The sequence below is a fragment of the Clavelina lepadiformis genome, chromosome 2 (assembly GCF_947623445.1).
Source record: "Clavelina lepadiformis chromosome 2, kaClaLepa1.1, whole genome shotgun sequence".
Taxonomy (NCBI): Eukaryota; Metazoa; Chordata; class Ascidiacea; order Aplousobranchia; family Clavelinidae; genus Clavelina; species Clavelina lepadiformis.
Window position 1 is genome coordinate 23337683 of NC_135241.1, and position 16774 is coordinate 23354456.

The following is a 16774-nucleotide window of genomic DNA, read 5'->3' on the forward strand; positions in this document are numbered from 1 at the left end:
AACTTTAACTATTTGCATTGAACATTAAGTACAGTTGTCGTGGCCGAGTGGTTAAGGCGACAGACTAGAAATCTGTTGGGCTCTGCCCGCGTAGGTTCGAATCCTGCCGACAACGCTGAAATAAATTACAATTTATGAGTGATTCGTGAACAGTGCGATTTTATCTATTTGCATTGAACATTAAGTACAGTTGTCGTGGCCGAGTGGTTAAGGCGACAGATTAGAAATCTGTTGGGCTCTGCCCGCGTAGGTTCGAATCCTGTCGACAACGCTGAAATAAATTACAATTTATGAGTGATTCGGGAAAAGTGCGAATTTATCTATTTGCATTTAACATTAAGTACAGTTGTCGTGGCCGAGTGGTTAAGGCGACAGACTCGAAATCTGTTGGGCTCTGCCCGCGGAGGTTCGAATCCTGCCGACAACGCTAAAATAAATTACAATTTATGAGTGATTCGTGAATAGTGCCACTTTAACTATTTGCATTGAACATTAAGCACAGTTGTCGTGGCCGAGTGGTTAAGGCGACAGACTAGAAATCTGTTGGGCTCTGCCCGCGTAGGTTCGAATCCTGCCGACAACGCTGAAATAAATTACAATTTATGAGTGATTCGTGAATAGTGCGATTTTATCTATTTGCATTGAAAATTAAGCACAGTTGTCGTGGCCGAGTGGTTAAGGCGACAGACTAGAAATCTGTTGGGCTCTGCCCGCGTAGGTTCGAATGCTGCCGACAACGCTCAAATAAATTACAATTTATGAGTGATTCGTGAAAAGTGCAACTTTAACTATTTGCATTGAACATTAAGTACAGTTTTTCGTGGCCGAGTGGTTAAGGCGACAGACTAGAAATCTGTTGGGCTCTGCCCGCGTAGGTTCGAATCCTGCCGACAACGCTCAAATAAAATTACAATTTATGAGTGATTCGTGAATAGTGCGATTTTATCTATTTGCATTGAACATTAAGTACAGTTGTCGTGGCCGAGTGGTTAAGGCGACAGACTAGAAATCTGTTGGGCTCTTCTCGCGTAGGTTCGAATCCTGCCGACAACGCCCAAATAAAATTACAATTTATGAGTGATTCGGGAAAAGTGCGATTTTCACTATTTGCATTGAACATTAAGCAAAGTTGTCGTGGCCGAGTGGTTAAGGCGACAGAGTAGTAATCTGTTGGGCTCTGCCCGCGTAGGTTCGAATGCTGCCGACAACGCTGAAATAAATTACAATTTATGAGTGATTCGTGAAAAGTGCAACTTTAACTATTTGCATTGAACATTAAGTACAGTTGTCGTGGCCGAGTGGTTAAGGCGACAGACTAGAAATCTGTTGGGCTCTGCCCGCGTAGCTTCGAATCCTGCCGACAACGCTCAAATAAATTACAATTTATGAGTGATTCGTGAACAGTGCGATTTTATCTATTTGCATTGAACATTAAGCACAGTTGTCGTGGCCGAGTGGTTAAGGCGACAGATTAGAAATTTGTTGGGCTCCACCCGCGTAGGTTCGAATCCTGCCGACAACGCTCAAATAAAATTACAATTTATGAGTGATTCGGAAAAAGTGCGAATTTATCTATTTGCATTTAACATTAAGTACAGTTGTCGTGGCCGAGTGGTTAAGGCGACAGATTAGAAATATGTTGGGCTCTGCCCGCGTAGGTTCGAATCCTGTCGACAACGCTCAAATAAATTACAATTTATGAGTGATTCGTGAATAGTGCGATTTTATCTATTTGCATTGAACATTAAGTACAGTTGTCGTGGCCGAGTGGTTAAGGCGACAGACTAGAAATCTGTTGGGCTCTGCCCGCGTAGGTTCGAATCCTGCCGACAACGCTCAAATAAAATTACAATTTATGAGTGATTCGGGAAAAGTGCGAATTTATCTATTTTCATTTAACATTAAGTACAGTTGTCGTGGCCGAGTGGTTAAGGCGACAGACTAGAAATCTGTTGGGCTCTGCCCGAGTAGGTTCGAATGCTGCCGACAAAGGTGAAATAAATTACAATTTATGAGTGATTCGTGAAAAGTGCAACTTTAACTATTTGCATTGAACATTAAGTACAGTTGTCGTGGCCGAGTGGTTAAGGCGACAGACTAGAAATCTGTTGGGCTCTGCCCGCGTAGGTTCGAATCCTGCCGACAACGCTGAAATAAATTACAATTTATGAGTGATTCGTGAACAGTGCGATTTTATCTATTTGCATTGAACATTAAGTACAGTTGTCGTGGCCGAGTGGTTAAGGCGACAGACTAGAAATCTGTTGGGCTCTGCCCGCGTAGGTTCGAATCCTGCCGACAACGCTCAAATAAAATTACAATTTATGAGTGATTCGGGAAAAGTGCGAATTTATCTATTTTCATTTAACATTAAGTACAGTTGTCGTGGCCGAGTGGTTAAGGCGACAGACTAGAAATCTGTTGGGCTCTGCCCGAGTAGGTTCGAATGCTGCCGACAAAGGTGAAATAAATTACAATTTATGAGTGATTCGTGAAAAGTGCAACTTTAACTATTTGCATTGAACATTAAGTACAGTTGTCGTGGCCGAGTGGTTAAGGCGACAGACTTGAAATCTGTTGGGCTCTGCCCGCGTAGGTTCGAATCCTGCCGACAACGCTGAAATAAATTACAATTTATGAGTGATTCGTGAACAGTGCGATTTTATCTATTTGCATTGAACATTAAGTACAGTTGTCGTGGCCGAGTGGTTAAGGCGACAGATTAGAAATCTGTTGGGCTCTGCCCGCGTAGGTTCGAATCCTGTCGACAACGCTGAAATAAATTACAATTTATGAGTGATTCGGGAAAAGTGCGAATTTATCTATTTGCATTTAACATTAAGTACAGTTGTCGTGGCCGAGTGGTTAAGGCGACAGACTCGAAATCTGTTGGGCTCTGCCCGCGGAGGTTCGAATCCTGCCGACAACGCTAAAATAAATTACAATTTATGAGTGATTCGTGAATAGTGCCACTTTAACTATTTGCATTGAACATTAAGCACAGTTGTCGTGGCCGAGTGGTTAAGGCGACAGACTAGAAATCTGTTGGGCTCTGCCCGCGTAGGTTCGAATCCTGCCGACAACGCTGAAATAAATTACAATTTATGAGTGATTCGTGAATAGTGCGATTTTATCTATTTGCATTGAAAATTAAGCACAGTTGTCGTGGCCGAGTGGTTAAGGCGACAGACTAGAAATCTGTTGGGCTCTGCCCGCGTAGGTTCGAATGCTGCCGACAACGCTCAAATAAATTACAATTTATGAGTGATTCGTGAAAAGTGCAACTTTAACTATTTGCATTGAACATTAAGTACAGTTTTTCGTGGCCGAGTGGTTAAGGCGACCGACTTGAAATCTGTTGGGCTCTGCCCGCGTAGGTTCGAATCCTGCCGACAACGCTCAAATAAATTATAATTTATGAGTGATTCGTGAATAGTGCGATTTTATCTATTTGCATTGAACATTAAGCACAGTTGTCGTGGCCGAGTGGTTAAGGCGACAGATTAGAAATTTGTTGGGCTCCACCCGCGTAGGTTCGAATCCTGCCGACAACGCTCAAATAAAATTACAATTTATGAGTGATTCGGAAAAAGTGCGAATTTATCTATTTGCATTTAACATTAAGTACAGTTGTCGTGGCCGAGTGGTTAAGGCGACAGATTAGAAATATTTTGGGCTCTGCCCGCGTAGGTTCGAATCCTGTCGACAACGCTCAAATAAATTACAATTTATGAGTGATTCGTGAATAGTGCGATTTTATCTATTTGCATTGAACATTAAGTACAGTTGTCGTGGCCGAGTGGTTAAGGCGACAGACTAGAAATCTGTTGGGCTCTGCCCGCGTAGGTTCGAATCCTGCCGACAACGCTCAAATAAAATTACAATTTATGAGTGATTCGGGAAAAGTGCGAATTTGTCTATTTTCATTTAACATTAAGTACAGTTGTCGTGGCCGAGTGGTTAAGGCGACAGACTAGAAATCTGTTGGGCTCTGCCCGAGTAGGTTCGAATGCTGCCGACAAAGGTGAAATAAATTACAATTTATGAGTGATTCGTGAAAAGTGCAACTTTAACTATTTGCATTGAACATTAAGTACAGTTGTCGTGGCCGAGTGGTTAAGGCGACAGACTAGAAATCTGTTGGGCTCTGCCCGCGTAGGTTCGAATCCTGCCGACAACGCTGAAATAAATTACAATTTATGAGTGATTCGTGAACAGTGCGATTTTATCTATTTGCATTGAACATTAAGTACAGTTGTCGTGGCCGAGTGGTTAAGGCGACAGATTAGAAATCTGTTGGGCTCTGCCCGCGTAGGTTCGAATCCTGTCGACAACGCTGAAATAAATTACAATTTATGAGTGATTCGGGAAAAGTGCGAATTTATCTATTTGCATTTAACATTAAGTACAGTTGTCGTGGCCGAGTGGTTAAGGCGACAGACTCGAAATCTGTTGGGCTCTGCCCGCGGAGGTTCGAATCCTGCCGACAACGCTGAAATAAATTACAATTTATGAGTGATTCGTGAATAGTGCCACTTTAACTATTTGCATTGAACATTAAGCACAGTTGTCGTGGCCGAGTGGTTAAGGCGACAGACTAGAAATCTGTTGGGCTCTGCCGGCGTAGGTTCGAATCCTGCCGACAACGCTGAAATAAATTACAATTTATGAGTGATTCGTGAAAAGTGCAACTTTAACTATTTGCATTGAACATTAAGTACAGTTGTCGTGGCCGAGTGGTTAAGGCGACAGACTAGAAATCTGTTGGGCTCTGCCCGCGTAGGTTCGAATCCTGCCGACAACGCTGAAATAAATTACAATTTATGAATGATTCGTGAATAGTGCGATTTTATCTATTTGCATTGAAAATTAAGCACAGTTGTCGTGGCCGAGTGGTTAAGGCGACAGACTAGAAATCTGTTGGGCTCTGCCCGCGTAGGTTCGAATGCTGCCGACAACGCTCAAATAAATTACAATTTATGAGTGATTCGTGAAAAGTGCAACTTTAACTATTTGCATTGAACATTAAGTACAGTTGTCGTGGCCGAGTGGTTAAGGCGACAGATTAGAAATCTGTTGGGCTCTGCCCGCGTAGGTTCGAATCCTGCCGACAACGCTGAAATAAATTACAATTTATGAGTGATTCGTGAACAGTGCGATTTTATCTATTTGCATTGAACATTAAGTACAGTTGTCGTGGCCGAGTGGTTAAGGCGACAGATTAGAAATCTGTTGGGCTCTGCCCGCGTAGCTTCGAATCCTGCCGACAACGCTCAAATAAATTACAATTTATGAGTGATTCGTGAACAGTGCGATTTTATCTATTTGCATTGAACATTAAGCACAGTTGTCGTGGCCGAGTGGTTAAGGCGACAGATTAGAAATTTGTTGGGCTCCACCCGCGTAGGTTCGAATCCTGCCGACAACGCTCAAATAAAATTACAATTTATGAGTGATTCGGAAAAAGTGCGAATTTATCTATTTGCATTTAACATTAAGTACAGTTGTCGTGGCCGAGTGGTTAAGGCGACAGATTAGAAATATGTTGGGCTCTGCCCGCGTAGGTTCGAATCCTGTCGACAACGCTCAAATAAATTACAATTTATGAGTGATTCGTGAATAGTGCGATTTTATCTATTTGCATTGAACATTAAGTACAGTTGTCGTGGCCGAGTGGTTAAGGCGACAGACTAGAAATCTGTTGGGCTCTGCCCGCGTAGGTTCGAATCCTGCCGACAACGCTCAAGTAAAATTACAATTTATGAGTGATTCGGGAAAAGTGCGAATTTATCTATTTTCATTTAACATTAAGTACAGTTGTCGTGGCCGAGTGGTTAAGGCGACAGACTAGAAATCTGTTGGGCTCTGCCCGAGTAGGTTCGAATGCTGCCGACAAAGGTGAAATAAATTACAATTTATGAGTGATTCGTGAAAAGTGCAACTTTAACTATTTGCATTGAACATTAAGTACAGTTGTCGTGGCCGAGTGGTTAAGGCGACAGACTAGAAATCTGTTGGGCTCTGCCCGCGTAGGTTCGAATCCTGCCGACAACGCTGAAATAAATTACAATTTATGAGTGATTCGTGAAAAGTGCAACTTTAACTATTTGCATTGAACATTAAGTACAGTTGTCGTGGCCGAGTGGTTAAGGCGACAGACTAGAAATCTGTTGGGCTCTGCCCGCGTAGGTTCGAATCCTGCCGACAACGCTGAAATAAATTACAATTTATGAGTGATTCGTGAATAGTGCGATTTTATCTATTTGCATTGAAAATTAAGCACAGTTGTCGTGGCCGAGTGGTTAAGGCGACAGACTAGAAATCTGTTGGGCTCTGCCCGCGTAGGTTCGAATGCTGTCGACAACGCTCAAATAAATTACAATTTATGAGTGATTCGTGAAAAGTGCAACTTTAACTATTTGCATTGAACATTAAGTACAGTTGTCGTGGCCGAGTGGTTAAGGCGACAGACTAGAAATCTGTTGGGCTCTGCCCGCGTAGGTTCGAATCCTGCCGACAACGCTGAAATAAATTACAATTTATGAGTGATTCGTGAATAGTGCGATTTTATCTATTTGCATTGAACATTAAGTACAGTTGTCGTGGCCGAGTGGTTAAGGCGACAGATTAGAAATCTGTTGGGCTCTGCCCGCGTAGCTTCGAATCCTGCCGACAACGCTCAAATAAATTACAATTTATGAGTGATTCGTGAACAGTGCGATTTTATCTATTTGCATTGAACATTAAGCACAGTTGTCGTGGCCGAGTGGTTAAGGCGACAGATTAGAAATTTGTTGGGCTCCACCCGCGTAGGTTCGAATCCTGCCGACAACGCTCAAATAAAATTACAATTTATGAGTGATTCGGAAAAAGTGCGAATTTATCTATTTGCATTTAACATTAAGTACAGTTGTCGTGGCCGAGTGGTTAAGGCGACAGATTAGAAATATGTTGGGCTCTGCCCGCGTAGGTTCGAATCCTGTCGACAACGCTCAAATAAATTACAATTTATGAGTGATTCGTGAATAGTGCGATTTTATCTATTTGCATTGAACATTAAGTACAGTTGTCGTGGCCGAGTGGTTAAGGCGACAGACTAGAAATCTGTTGGGCTCTGCCCGCGTAGGTTCGAATCCTGCCGACAACGCTCAAATAAAATTACAATTTATGAGTGATTCGGGAAAAGTGCGAATTTATCTATTTTCATTTAACATTAAGTACACTTGTCGTGGCCGAGTGGTTAAGGCGACAGACTAGAAATCTGTTGGGCTCTGCCCGAGTAGGTTCGAATGCTGCCGACAAAGGTGAAATAAATTACAATTTATGAGTGATTCGTGAAAAGTGCAACTTTAACTATTTGCATTGAACATTAAGTACAGTTGTCGTGGCCGAGTGGTTAAGGCGACAGACTAGAAATCTGTTGGGCTCTGCCCGCGTAGGTTCGAATCCTGCCGACAACGCTGAAATAAATTACAATTTATGAGTGATTCGTGAACAGTGCGATTTTATCTATTTGCATTGAACATTAAGTACAGTTGTCGTGGCCGAGTGGTTAAGGCGACAGATTAGAAATCTGTTGGGCTCTGCCCGCGTAGGTTCGAATCCTGTCGACAACGCTGAAATAAATTACAATTTATGAGTGATTCGGGAAAAGTGCGAATTTATCTATTTGCATTTAACATTAAGTACAGTTGTCGTGGCCGAGTGGTTAAGGCGACAGACTCGAAATCTGTTGGGCTCTGCCCGCGGAGGTTCGAATCCTGCCGACAACGCTGAAATAAATTACAATTTATGAGTGATTCGTGAATAGTGCCACTTTAACTATTTGCATTGAACATTAAGCACAGTTGTCGTGGCCGAGTGGTTAAGGCGACAGACTAGAAATCTGTTGGGCTCTGCCCGCGAAGGTTCGAATCCTGCCGACAACGCTGAAATAAATTACAATTTATGAGTGATTCGTGAATAGTGCGATTTTATCTATTTGCATTGAAAATTAAGCACAGTTGTCGTGGCCGAGTGGTTAAGGCGACAGACTAGAAATCTGTTGGGCTCTGCCCGCGTAGGTTCGAATGCTGCCGACAACGCTCAAATAAATTACAATTTATGAGTGATTCGTGAAAAGTGCAACTTTAACTATTTGCATTGAACATTAAGTACAGTTGTCGTGGCCGAGTGGTTAAGGCGACAGACTAGAAATCTGTTGGGCTCTGCCCGCGTAGGTTCGAATCCTGCCGACAACGCTGAAATAAATTACAATTTATGAGTGATTCGTGAATAGTGCGATTTTATCTATTTGCATTGAACATTAAGTACAGTTGTCGTGGCCGAGTGGTTAAGGCGACAGATTAGAAATCTGTTGGGCTCTGCCCGCGTAGGTTCGAATCCTGCCGACAACGCTCAAATAAAATTACAATTTATGAGTGATTCGGGAAAAGTGCGAATTTATCTATTTGCATTTAACATTAAGTATAGTTGTCGTGGCCGAGTGGTTAAAGCGACAGACTCGAAATCTGTTGGGCTCTGCCCGCGTAGGTTCGAATCCTGCCGACAACGCTCAAATAAATTACAATTTATGAGTGATTCGTGAATAGTGCCACTTTAACTATTTGCATTGAACATTAAGTACAGTTGTCGTGGCCGAGTGGTTAAGGCGACAGACTAGAAATCTGTTGGGCTCCGCCCGCGTAGGTTCGAATCCTGCCGACAACGCTGAAATAAAATTACAATTTATGAGTGATTCGGGAAAAGTGCGATTTTATCTATTTGCATTGAACATTAAGTACAGTTGTCGTGACCGAGTGGTTAAGGCGACAGACTAGAAATCTGTTGGGCTCCGCCCGCGTAGGTTCGAATCCTGCCGACAACGCTCAAATAAATTACAATTTATGAGTGATTCGTGAATAGTGCAACTATAACTATTTGCATTGAACATTAAGTACAGTTGTCGTGGCCGAGTGGTTAAGGCGACAGACTAGAAATCTGTTGGGCTCTGCCCGCGTAGGTTCGAATGCTGCCGACAACGCTGAAATAAATTACAATTTATGAGTGATTCGTGAATAGTGCGATTTTATCTATTTGCATTGAACATTAAGTACAGTTGTCGTGGCCGAGTGGTTAAGGCGACAGATTAGAAATCTGTTGGGCTCTGCCCGCGTAGGTTCGAATCCTGCCGACAACGCTCAAATAAAATTACAATTTATGAGTGATTCGGGAAAAGTGCGATTTTATCTATTTGCATTGAACATTAAGCAAAGTTGTCGTGGCCGAGTGGTTAAGGCGACAGACTCGAAATCTGTTGGGCTCTGCCCGCGTAGGTTCGAATCCTGCCGACAACGCTCAAATAAAATTACAATTTATGAGTAATTCGGGAAAAGTGCGATTTTCACTGTTTGCATTGATCATTAAGCACAATTGTCGTGGTCGAGTGGTTAAGTGGTCACTTCCCAATAGAATGAAACTTTTGTAACGGCAAAACGGCGATTGTGACGTTTTCGCACTCAAAGCGTCATATTAAAAAAATTAAGAAATTTTCCCGTTCAATGTGCATGTGACGCCGATGTGGACTATTTTGTTAATATTTTGGCGATAGCCGGTTCCAGGTCTAGGCTTAGTTGTAAGTTTTGTGTGGGTTTGAATTTTTGGTATTTTGGAATATTTTTCTTAAAATTTTAAGATAAAAACTTGTTGTAAAGTTTAGGCAGTTGTCATAGAAAACTGGTTACATGGATTCTGTCTAAATTAAGACTGTAGGCAGTCAAAACCTAGGTCTCGCTGCAAGCCAAAATTCAGGATAAGTTTATGTTGTAGTTTTGCGATGGTAGCTTCTTGATTTAATGTAGGGGAAGGTGGGGTAAAGCCGACCAACTTGGTAAAGTGGCACACCCCTCTTATTTTCTTAATAAAGTTTTTTAAGCGCGCGGATACCACTAAGTTTAGTGAAGCATGACATAACGTGGTTGCACACGCCATTATTCGAGGTTACGTGGAAAAACAGGCAAGAAAAGGCACGGAATTCGTTTTTTGTACTCTCTGATCTATTGAAAGGTATGTCTTGTAACTTAGACTTTATTTTACAAACATAAGGTAGACGTTTGGTTGAATGGTAGAAAGAAGTTTTACTGAATCACGTACGCATTACATAGGGGTGGGGGTAAAGTGGACCTATGATCCTGATCCTGATCCTGATCCTGATCCATATTGATCCTGTTCCAACCAACACCGAATCTTACTCCGTTAATGTTAGTTCAACTAGCATTGACTTGTGTGATGGCAGAAATATTGGCTTAGATGCGGCTGGTCTTCCCGAGATGCCTGAATCGTTACCTGCACAGCCAATAGATGTAGCCCAACCGGCCTCTCCTGAAGATGCAAATTTCAGTTTCACAATTATAAGTCCTGTTGAACTGCTTCCTATGCCGAAAGCAGCTCACACTCGCCAAAAGAGGAAGTCTAAGACAGGTGCAACTGCTATTTTAACCAGTTCACCATACAAGAAGCAGTTGGCTGCAACGAATCGTAGTCAATCCGCGGTATCTGGCAACAGCAGTAAAATAAGTTCATCGAAAAAGCGTTCTATGAAGAAAGCTAAGGTTTCCAGGTCATCAATGCAGCAGAAGGACACAGTCGATGAAAGTGATAACAACGTAGATGCAGAATGCTTTTACTGCAACGAAATGTATTGCAAATCATCCTAGAATGATGGGTGGATCCAGTGCTCCAAATGCATGCGATGGGCGCATGAAGCCTGCTCTGGGTGTAATGAAGAGGATGACAACATTATTTGTGAATTAAGTTTTTAAAAATTGATGGTGAACTGCGATTACTTTCATAACTACTTCGCTTATGATGACAATTTGTAAGTAAATTGATTGTGATGTGGAACAAATTGCCTTGTTTACTCAAAACTTACGGTGGTCCACTTTAGCCCACATGTGTGGGGTAAAGTGGACTATTGGGGGTTCTTTTAAATCAAAAAAAAGTTATGTAAGAAAGCAAGCAATCAATAAAAGGGCACTTCAAAAATTAGCGAAATACCTTTGATTTAACTCTCAAAACAAAAAAGTCAAATGTTTTGGTGAAATCAGTGAATTGTAACGATTTAAGACTTAGGTGGTCCGCTTTACCCCACCCTCCCCTACTTTCCATTGAAAAACCTATCCTTTTGAATTGGAACATGACCCCTTAAGGCGACAGACTAGCAATCTGTTTGGTTCTGCCCTCGAAGTTTCGAATTCTGTTCACAACGCTGGAAAAAAATGACGTTTTCATAAGTGTTTCGGGAAAAGTACGATTTTATCTATTTGCATTGAACATTAAGCCCCGTTTTTCGTGGCCGAGTGGTTAAGGCGACAGACTTGAAATCTGTTGGGATCTGCACGCGTAGGTTCGAATCCTGTCGACAACGCTGAAATAAAATTACAATTTATGAGTGATTCGTGAAAAGTGTCAATTTCAATATTTGCATTGAACATTAAGCACAGTTGTCGTGGCCGAGTGGTTAAGGCGACAGATTAGAAATCTGTTGGGCTCTGCCCGCGTAGGTTCGAATCCTGCCGACAACGCTGAAATAAATTACAATTTATGAGTGATTCGGGAAAAGTGCGAATTTATCTATTTTCATTTAACATTAAGTACAGTTGTCGTGGCCGAGTGGTTAAGGCGACAGACTTGAAATCTGTTGGGCTCTGCCCGCGTAGGTTCGAATCCTGCCGACAACGCTCAAATAAAATTACGTTTTCATGAGTGATTCGAGAATAGTGCGATTATATCTATTTGCATTGAACATTAAGTACTGCTGTCGTGGCCGACAGGTTAAGGCGACAGACGAGAAATCTGTTGGGCTCTGCCCGCGTAGGTTCGAATCCTGCCGACAACGCTGAAATAAATTACAATTTATGAGTGATTCGTGAAAAGTGCCACTTTAACTATTTGCATTGAACATTAAGTACAGTTGTCGTGGCCGAGTGGTTAAGGCGACAGACTTGAAATCTGTTGGGCTCTGCCCGCGTAGGTTCGAATCCTGCCGACAACGCTCAAATAAAATTACAATTTATGAGTGATTCGGGAAAAGTGCGATTTTATCTATTTGCATTGAACATTAAGCACAGTTGTCGTGGCCAAGTGGTTAAGGCGACAGACTCGAAATCTGTTGGGCTCTGCCCGCGTAGGTTCGAATCCTGCCGACAACGCTGAAATAAAATTACAATTCATGAGTGATTCGAGAAAAGAGCGATTTTATCTATTTGCATTGAACATTAAGCACAGTTGTCGTGGCCGAGTGGTTAAAGCGACAGACTAGAAATCTGTTATGCTCTGCCCGCGTAGGTTCGAATCCTGCCAACAACGCTCAAATAAAATTACAATTTATGAGTGATTCGAGAAAAGAACGATTTTATCTATTTGCATTGAACATTAAGTACAGTTGTCGTGGCCGAGTAGTTAAGGTGACAAACTAGAAATCTGTTAGGCTCTGCCCGCGTAGGTTCGAATCCTGCCGACAACGCTGAAATAAATTACAATTTATGAGTGATTCGTGAATAGTGCGATTTTATCTATTTGCATTGAACATTAAGTACAGTTGTCGTGGCCGAGTGGTTAAGGCGACAGACTAGAAATTTGTTGGGCTCTGCCCGCGTAGGTTCGAATCCTGCCGACAACGCTCAAGTAAAATTACAATTTATGAGTGATTCGGGAAAAGTGCGATTTTCAGTATTTGCATTGAACATTAAGCAAAGTTGTCGTGGCCGAGTGGTTAAGGCGACAGACTTGAAATCTGTTGGGCTCTGCCCGCGTAGCTTCGAATCCTGTCGACAAAGCTGAAATAAAATTACGTTTTCATGAGTGATTCGAAAAAAGAGCGATTTTATCTATTTGCATTGAACATTAAGTACAGTTGTCGTGGCCTAGTGGTTAAGGCGATAGACTAGAAATTTGTTGGGCTCTGCCCGCGTAGGTTCGAATCCTGCCGTAAACGCTGAAATAAATTACAATTTATGAGTGATTCGTGAAAAGTGCAACTTTAACTATTTGCATTGAACATTAAGTACAGTTGTCGTGGCCGAGTGGTTAAGGCGACAGACTAGAAATCTGTTGGGCTCTGCCCGCGTAGGTTCGAATCCTGCCGACAACGCTCAAATAAATTACAATTTATGAGTGATTCGTGAATAGTGCGATTTTATCTATTTGCATTGAACATTAAGTACAATTGTCGTGGCCGAGTGGTTAAGGCGACAGACTAGAAATCTGTTGGGCTCTGCCCGCGTAGGTTCGAATCCTGCCGACAACGTTCAAATAAAATTACAATTTATGAGTGATTCGGGAAAAGTGCGATTTTATCTATTTGCATTGAACATTAAGCAAAGTTGTCGTGGCCGAGTGGTTAAGGCGACAGACTCGAAATCTGTTGGGCTCTGCCCGCGTAGGTTCGAATCCTGCCGACAACGCTCAAATAAAATTACAATTTATGAGTAATTCGGGAAAAGTGCGATTTTCACTGTTTGCATTGATCATTAAGCACAATTGTCGTGGTCGAGTGGTTAAGTGGTCACTTCCCAATAGAATGAAACTTTTGTACCGGCAAAACGGCGATTGTGACGTTTTCGCACTCAAAGCGTCATATTAAAAAAATTAAGAAATTTTCCCGTTCAATGTGCATGTGACGCCGATGTGGACTATTTTGTTAATATTTTGGCGATAGCCGGTTCCAGGTCTAGGCTTAGTTGTAAGTTTTGTGTGGGTTTGAATTTTTGGTATTTTGGAATATTTTTCTTAAAATTTTAAGATAAAAACTTGTTGTAAAGTTTAGGCAGTTGTCATAGAAAACTGGTTACATGGATTCTGTCTAAATTAAGACTGTAGGCAGTCAAAACCTAGGTCTCGCTGCAAGCCAAAATTCAGGATAAGTTTATGATGTAGTTTTGCGATGGTAGCTTCTTGATTTAATGTAGGGGAAGGTGGGGTAAAGCCGACCAACTTGGTAAAGTGGCACACCCCTCTTATTTTCTTAATAAAGTTTTTTAAGCGCGCGGATACCACTAAGTTTAGTGAAGCATGACATAACGTGGTTGCACACGCCATTATTCGAGGTTACGTGGAAAAACAGGCAAGAAAAGGCACGGAATTCGTTTTTTGTACTCTCTGATCTATTGAAAGGTATGTCTTGTAACTTAGACTTTATTTTACAAACATAAGGTAGACGTTTGGTTGAATGGTAGAAAGAAGTTTTACTGAATCACGTACGCATTACATAGGGGTGGGGGTAAAGTGGACCTATGATCCTGATCCTGATCCTGATCCTGATCCATATTGATCCTGTTCCAACCAACACCGAATCTTACTCCGTTAATGTTAGTTCAACTAGCATTGACTTGTGTGATGGCAGAAATATTGGCTTAGATGCGGCTGGTCTTCCCGAGATGCCTGAATCGTTACCTGCACAGCCAATAGATGTAGCCCAACCGGCCTCTCCTGAAGATGCAAATTTCAGTTTCACAATTATAAGTCCTGTTGAACTGCTTCCTATGCCGAAAGCAGCTCACACTCGCCAAAAGAGGAAGTCTAAGACAGGTGCAACTGCTATTTTAACCAGTTCACCATACAAGAAGCAGTTGGCTGCAACGAATCGTAGTCAATCCGCGGTATCTGGCAACAGCAGTAAAATAAGTTCATCGAAAAAGCGTTCTATGAAGAAAGCTAAGGTTTCCAGGTCATCAATGCAGCAGAAGGACACAGTCGATGAAAGTGATAACAACGTAGATGCAGAATGCTTTTACTGCAACGAAATGTATTGCAAATCATCCTAGAATGATGGGTGGATCCAGTGCTCCAAATGCATGCGATGGGCGCATGAAGCCTGCTCTGGGTGTAATGAAGAGGATGACAACATTATTTGTGAATTAAGTTTTTAAAAATTGATGGTGAACTGCGATTACTTTCATAACTACTTCGCTTATGATGACAATTTGTAAATAAATTGATTGTGATGTGGAACAAATTGCCTTGTTTACTCAAAACTTACGGTGGTCCACTTTAGCCCACATGTGTGGGGTAAAGTGGACTATTGGGGGTTCTTTTAAATCAAAAAAAAGTTATGTAAGAAAGCAAGCAATCAATAAAAGGGCACTTCAAAAATTAGCGAAATACCTTTGATTTAACTCTCAAAACAAAAAAGTCAAATGTTTTGGTGAAATCAGTGAATTGTAACGATTTAAGACTTAGGTGGTCCGCTTTACCCCACCCTCCCCTACTTTCCATTGAAAAACCTATCCTTTTGAATTGGAACATGACCCCTTAAGGCGACAGACTAGCAATCTGTTTGGTTCTGCCCTCGAAGTTTCGAATTCTGTTCACAACGCTGGAAAAAAATGACGTTTTCATAAGTGTTTCGGGAAAAGTACGATTTTATCTATTTGCATTGAACATTAAGCCCCGTTTTTCGTGGCCGAGTGGTTAAGGCGACAGACTTGAAATCTGTTGGGATCTGCACGCGTAGGTTCGAATCCTGTCGACAACGCTGAAATAAAATTACAATTTATGAGTGATTCGTGAAAAGTGTCAATTTCAATATTTGCATTGAACATTAAGCACAGTTGTCGTGGCCGAGTGGTTAAGGCGACAGATTAGAAATCTGTTGGGCTCTGCCCGCGTAGGTTCGAATCCTGCCGACAACGCTGAAATAAATTACAATTTATGAGTGATTCGGGAAAAGTGCGAATTTATCTATTTTCATTTAACATTAAGTACAGTTGTCGTGGCCGAGTGGTTAAGGCGACAGACTTGAAATCTGTTGGGCTCTGCCCGCGTAGGTTCGAATCCTGCCGACAACGCTCAAATAAAATTACGTTTTCATGAGTGATTCGAGAATAGTGCGATTATATCTATTTGCATTGAACATTAAGTACTGTTGTCGTGGCCGACAGGTTAAGGCGACAGACTAGAAATCTGTTGGGCTCTGCCCGCGTAGCTTCGAATCCTGCCGACAACGCTCAAATAAATTACAATTTATGAGTGATTCGTGAACAGTGCGATTTTATCTATTTGCATTGAACATTAAGCACAGTTGTCGTGGCCGAGTGGTTAAGGCGACAGATTAGAAATTTGTTGGGCTCCACCCGCGTAGGTTCGAATCCTGCCGACAACGCTCAAATAAAATTACAATTTATGAGTGATTCGGAAAAAGTGCGAATTTATCTATTTGCATTTAACATTAAGTACAGTTGTCGTGGCCGAGTGGTTAAGGCGACAGATTAGAAATATGTTGGGCTCTGCCCGCGTAGGTTCGAATCCTGTCGACAACGCTCAAATAAAATTACAATTTATGAGTGATTCGTGAATAGTGCGATTTTATCTATTTGCATTGAACATTAAGTACAGTTGTCGTGGCCGAGTGGTTAAGGCGACAGACTAGAAATCTGTTGGGCTCTGCCCGCGTAGGTTCGAATCCTGCCGACAACGCTCAAATAAAATTACAATTTATGAGTGATTCGGGAAAAGTGCGAATTTATCTATTTTCATTTAACATTAAGTACAGTTGTCGTGGCCGAGTGGTTAAGGCGACAGACTAGAAATCTGTTGGGCTCTGCCCGAGTAGGTTCGAATGCTGCCGACAAAGGTGAAATAAATTACAATTTATGAGTGATTCGTGAAAAGTGCAACTTTAACTATTTGCATTGAACATTAAGTACAGTTGTCGTGGCCGAGTGGTTAAGGCGACAGACTAGAAATCTGTTGGGCTCTGCCCGCGTAGGTTCGAATCCTGCCGACAACGCTGAAATAA

At 41.9% G+C, this 16774-nt stretch overlaps 51 non-coding genes across 51 annotated transcripts; all 51 read left to right on the forward strand.

Annotated features, from left to right (window-relative positions):
• Positions 1-33: 33 nt before the first annotated feature.
• On the forward strand, positions 34-115 carry Trnas-aga (transfer RNA serine (anticodon AGA)). The gene has a single exon. It is a non-coding gene; the product is annotated as a tRNA-Ser (tRNA).
• A 74-nt stretch (positions 116-189) lies between these two features.
• On the forward strand, positions 190-271 carry Trnas-aga (transfer RNA serine (anticodon AGA)). Its single transcript has one exon. It is a non-coding gene; the product is annotated as a tRNA-Ser (tRNA).
• A 74-nt stretch (positions 272-345) lies between these two features.
• Positions 346-427, forward strand: Trnas-cga (transfer RNA serine (anticodon CGA)). The gene has a single exon. It is a non-coding gene; the product is annotated as a tRNA-Ser (tRNA).
• Positions 428-501: 74 nt separating this feature from the next.
• On the forward strand, positions 502-583 carry Trnas-aga (transfer RNA serine (anticodon AGA)). Its single transcript has one exon. It is a non-coding gene; the product is annotated as a tRNA-Ser (tRNA).
• Positions 584-657: 74 nt separating this feature from the next.
• On the forward strand, positions 658-739 carry Trnas-aga (transfer RNA serine (anticodon AGA)). Its single transcript has one exon. It is a non-coding gene; the product is annotated as a tRNA-Ser (tRNA).
• A 389-nt stretch (positions 740-1128) lies between these two features.
• Positions 1129-1210, forward strand: Trnat-agu (transfer RNA threonine (anticodon AGU)). Its single transcript has one exon. It is a non-coding gene; the product is annotated as a tRNA-Thr (tRNA).
• Positions 1211-1753: 543 nt separating this feature from the next.
• Positions 1754-1835, forward strand: Trnas-aga (transfer RNA serine (anticodon AGA)). Its single transcript has one exon. It is a non-coding gene; the product is annotated as a tRNA-Ser (tRNA).
• Positions 1836-2066: 231 nt separating this feature from the next.
• Positions 2067-2148, forward strand: Trnas-aga (transfer RNA serine (anticodon AGA)). Its single transcript has one exon. It is a non-coding gene; the product is annotated as a tRNA-Ser (tRNA).
• Positions 2149-2222: 74 nt separating this feature from the next.
• Positions 2223-2304, forward strand: Trnas-aga (transfer RNA serine (anticodon AGA)). Its single transcript has one exon. It is a non-coding gene; the product is annotated as a tRNA-Ser (tRNA).
• Positions 2305-2535: 231 nt separating this feature from the next.
• Positions 2536-2617, forward strand: Trnas-uga (transfer RNA serine (anticodon UGA)). Its single transcript has one exon. It is a non-coding gene; the product is annotated as a tRNA-Ser (tRNA).
• A 74-nt stretch (positions 2618-2691) lies between these two features.
• On the forward strand, positions 2692-2773 carry Trnas-aga (transfer RNA serine (anticodon AGA)). Its single transcript has one exon. It is a non-coding gene; the product is annotated as a tRNA-Ser (tRNA).
• Positions 2774-2847: 74 nt separating this feature from the next.
• Positions 2848-2929, forward strand: Trnas-cga (transfer RNA serine (anticodon CGA)). Its single transcript has one exon. It is a non-coding gene; the product is annotated as a tRNA-Ser (tRNA).
• A 74-nt stretch (positions 2930-3003) lies between these two features.
• On the forward strand, positions 3004-3085 carry Trnas-aga (transfer RNA serine (anticodon AGA)). The gene has a single exon. It is a non-coding gene; the product is annotated as a tRNA-Ser (tRNA).
• A 74-nt stretch (positions 3086-3159) lies between these two features.
• Positions 3160-3241, forward strand: Trnas-aga (transfer RNA serine (anticodon AGA)). Its single transcript has one exon. It is a non-coding gene; the product is annotated as a tRNA-Ser (tRNA).
• Positions 3242-3785: 544 nt separating this feature from the next.
• On the forward strand, positions 3786-3867 carry Trnas-aga (transfer RNA serine (anticodon AGA)). Its single transcript has one exon. It is a non-coding gene; the product is annotated as a tRNA-Ser (tRNA).
• Positions 3868-4098: 231 nt separating this feature from the next.
• Positions 4099-4180, forward strand: Trnas-aga (transfer RNA serine (anticodon AGA)). The gene has a single exon. It is a non-coding gene; the product is annotated as a tRNA-Ser (tRNA).
• Positions 4181-4254: 74 nt separating this feature from the next.
• Trnas-aga (transfer RNA serine (anticodon AGA)) lies at positions 4255-4336 on the forward strand. The gene has a single exon. It is a non-coding gene; the product is annotated as a tRNA-Ser (tRNA).
• A 74-nt stretch (positions 4337-4410) lies between these two features.
• On the forward strand, positions 4411-4492 carry Trnas-cga (transfer RNA serine (anticodon CGA)). The gene has a single exon. It is a non-coding gene; the product is annotated as a tRNA-Ser (tRNA).
• Positions 4493-4566: 74 nt separating this feature from the next.
• Trnas-aga (transfer RNA serine (anticodon AGA)) lies at positions 4567-4648 on the forward strand. The gene has a single exon. It is a non-coding gene; the product is annotated as a tRNA-Ser (tRNA).
• A 74-nt stretch (positions 4649-4722) lies between these two features.
• Positions 4723-4804, forward strand: Trnas-aga (transfer RNA serine (anticodon AGA)). The gene has a single exon. It is a non-coding gene; the product is annotated as a tRNA-Ser (tRNA).
• A 74-nt stretch (positions 4805-4878) lies between these two features.
• Positions 4879-4960, forward strand: Trnas-aga (transfer RNA serine (anticodon AGA)). The gene has a single exon. It is a non-coding gene; the product is annotated as a tRNA-Ser (tRNA).
• Positions 4961-5034: 74 nt separating this feature from the next.
• Positions 5035-5116, forward strand: Trnas-aga (transfer RNA serine (anticodon AGA)). The gene has a single exon. It is a non-coding gene; the product is annotated as a tRNA-Ser (tRNA).
• A 543-nt stretch (positions 5117-5659) lies between these two features.
• Positions 5660-5741, forward strand: Trnas-aga (transfer RNA serine (anticodon AGA)). The gene has a single exon. It is a non-coding gene; the product is annotated as a tRNA-Ser (tRNA).
• Positions 5742-5972: 231 nt separating this feature from the next.
• On the forward strand, positions 5973-6054 carry Trnas-aga (transfer RNA serine (anticodon AGA)). Its single transcript has one exon. It is a non-coding gene; the product is annotated as a tRNA-Ser (tRNA).
• Positions 6055-6128: 74 nt separating this feature from the next.
• Positions 6129-6210, forward strand: Trnas-aga (transfer RNA serine (anticodon AGA)). Its single transcript has one exon. It is a non-coding gene; the product is annotated as a tRNA-Ser (tRNA).
• A 230-nt stretch (positions 6211-6440) lies between these two features.
• Positions 6441-6522, forward strand: Trnas-aga (transfer RNA serine (anticodon AGA)). Its single transcript has one exon. It is a non-coding gene; the product is annotated as a tRNA-Ser (tRNA).
• Positions 6523-7065: 543 nt separating this feature from the next.
• Trnas-aga (transfer RNA serine (anticodon AGA)) lies at positions 7066-7147 on the forward strand. The gene has a single exon. It is a non-coding gene; the product is annotated as a tRNA-Ser (tRNA).
• A 231-nt stretch (positions 7148-7378) lies between these two features.
• Trnas-aga (transfer RNA serine (anticodon AGA)) lies at positions 7379-7460 on the forward strand. The gene has a single exon. It is a non-coding gene; the product is annotated as a tRNA-Ser (tRNA).
• A 74-nt stretch (positions 7461-7534) lies between these two features.
• On the forward strand, positions 7535-7616 carry Trnas-aga (transfer RNA serine (anticodon AGA)). The gene has a single exon. It is a non-coding gene; the product is annotated as a tRNA-Ser (tRNA).
• A 74-nt stretch (positions 7617-7690) lies between these two features.
• On the forward strand, positions 7691-7772 carry Trnas-cga (transfer RNA serine (anticodon CGA)). Its single transcript has one exon. It is a non-coding gene; the product is annotated as a tRNA-Ser (tRNA).
• A 74-nt stretch (positions 7773-7846) lies between these two features.
• Trnas-aga (transfer RNA serine (anticodon AGA)) lies at positions 7847-7928 on the forward strand. Its single transcript has one exon. It is a non-coding gene; the product is annotated as a tRNA-Ser (tRNA).
• A 74-nt stretch (positions 7929-8002) lies between these two features.
• Trnas-aga (transfer RNA serine (anticodon AGA)) lies at positions 8003-8084 on the forward strand. The gene has a single exon. It is a non-coding gene; the product is annotated as a tRNA-Ser (tRNA).
• A 74-nt stretch (positions 8085-8158) lies between these two features.
• On the forward strand, positions 8159-8240 carry Trnas-aga (transfer RNA serine (anticodon AGA)). The gene has a single exon. It is a non-coding gene; the product is annotated as a tRNA-Ser (tRNA).
• A 74-nt stretch (positions 8241-8314) lies between these two features.
• On the forward strand, positions 8315-8396 carry Trnas-aga (transfer RNA serine (anticodon AGA)). Its single transcript has one exon. It is a non-coding gene; the product is annotated as a tRNA-Ser (tRNA).
• Positions 8397-8471: 75 nt separating this feature from the next.
• Positions 8472-8553, forward strand: Trnas-cga (transfer RNA serine (anticodon CGA)). The gene has a single exon. It is a non-coding gene; the product is annotated as a tRNA-Ser (tRNA).
• A 74-nt stretch (positions 8554-8627) lies between these two features.
• Trnas-aga (transfer RNA serine (anticodon AGA)) lies at positions 8628-8709 on the forward strand. Its single transcript has one exon. It is a non-coding gene; the product is annotated as a tRNA-Ser (tRNA).
• A 231-nt stretch (positions 8710-8940) lies between these two features.
• On the forward strand, positions 8941-9022 carry Trnas-aga (transfer RNA serine (anticodon AGA)). The gene has a single exon. It is a non-coding gene; the product is annotated as a tRNA-Ser (tRNA).
• Positions 9023-9096: 74 nt separating this feature from the next.
• On the forward strand, positions 9097-9178 carry Trnas-aga (transfer RNA serine (anticodon AGA)). The gene has a single exon. It is a non-coding gene; the product is annotated as a tRNA-Ser (tRNA).
• A 75-nt stretch (positions 9179-9253) lies between these two features.
• On the forward strand, positions 9254-9335 carry Trnas-cga (transfer RNA serine (anticodon CGA)). The gene has a single exon. It is a non-coding gene; the product is annotated as a tRNA-Ser (tRNA).
• Positions 9336-11479: 2144 nt separating this feature from the next.
• On the forward strand, positions 11480-11561 carry Trnas-aga (transfer RNA serine (anticodon AGA)). The gene has a single exon. It is a non-coding gene; the product is annotated as a tRNA-Ser (tRNA).
• Positions 11562-11635: 74 nt separating this feature from the next.
• Positions 11636-11717, forward strand: Trnas-uga (transfer RNA serine (anticodon UGA)). The gene has a single exon. It is a non-coding gene; the product is annotated as a tRNA-Ser (tRNA).
• A 232-nt stretch (positions 11718-11949) lies between these two features.
• Positions 11950-12031, forward strand: Trnas-uga (transfer RNA serine (anticodon UGA)). Its single transcript has one exon. It is a non-coding gene; the product is annotated as a tRNA-Ser (tRNA).
• Positions 12032-12106: 75 nt separating this feature from the next.
• Positions 12107-12188, forward strand: Trnas-cga (transfer RNA serine (anticodon CGA)). Its single transcript has one exon. It is a non-coding gene; the product is annotated as a tRNA-Ser (tRNA).
• A 388-nt stretch (positions 12189-12576) lies between these two features.
• On the forward strand, positions 12577-12658 carry Trnas-aga (transfer RNA serine (anticodon AGA)). Its single transcript has one exon. It is a non-coding gene; the product is annotated as a tRNA-Ser (tRNA).
• Positions 12659-13047: 389 nt separating this feature from the next.
• Trnas-aga (transfer RNA serine (anticodon AGA)) lies at positions 13048-13129 on the forward strand. The gene has a single exon. It is a non-coding gene; the product is annotated as a tRNA-Ser (tRNA).
• A 74-nt stretch (positions 13130-13203) lies between these two features.
• Trnas-aga (transfer RNA serine (anticodon AGA)) lies at positions 13204-13285 on the forward strand. The gene has a single exon. It is a non-coding gene; the product is annotated as a tRNA-Ser (tRNA).
• Positions 13286-13360: 75 nt separating this feature from the next.
• Positions 13361-13442, forward strand: Trnas-cga (transfer RNA serine (anticodon CGA)). The gene has a single exon. It is a non-coding gene; the product is annotated as a tRNA-Ser (tRNA).
• Positions 13443-15586: 2144 nt separating this feature from the next.
• On the forward strand, positions 15587-15668 carry Trnas-aga (transfer RNA serine (anticodon AGA)). The gene has a single exon. It is a non-coding gene; the product is annotated as a tRNA-Ser (tRNA).
• A 74-nt stretch (positions 15669-15742) lies between these two features.
• Trnas-uga (transfer RNA serine (anticodon UGA)) lies at positions 15743-15824 on the forward strand. The gene has a single exon. It is a non-coding gene; the product is annotated as a tRNA-Ser (tRNA).
• Positions 15825-16370: 546 nt separating this feature from the next.
• Positions 16371-16452, forward strand: Trnas-aga (transfer RNA serine (anticodon AGA)). Its single transcript has one exon. It is a non-coding gene; the product is annotated as a tRNA-Ser (tRNA).
• A 231-nt stretch (positions 16453-16683) lies between these two features.
• Trnas-aga (transfer RNA serine (anticodon AGA)) lies at positions 16684-16765 on the forward strand. Its single transcript has one exon. It is a non-coding gene; the product is annotated as a tRNA-Ser (tRNA).
• The last annotated feature ends 9 nt before the right edge of the window (positions 16766-16774 follow it).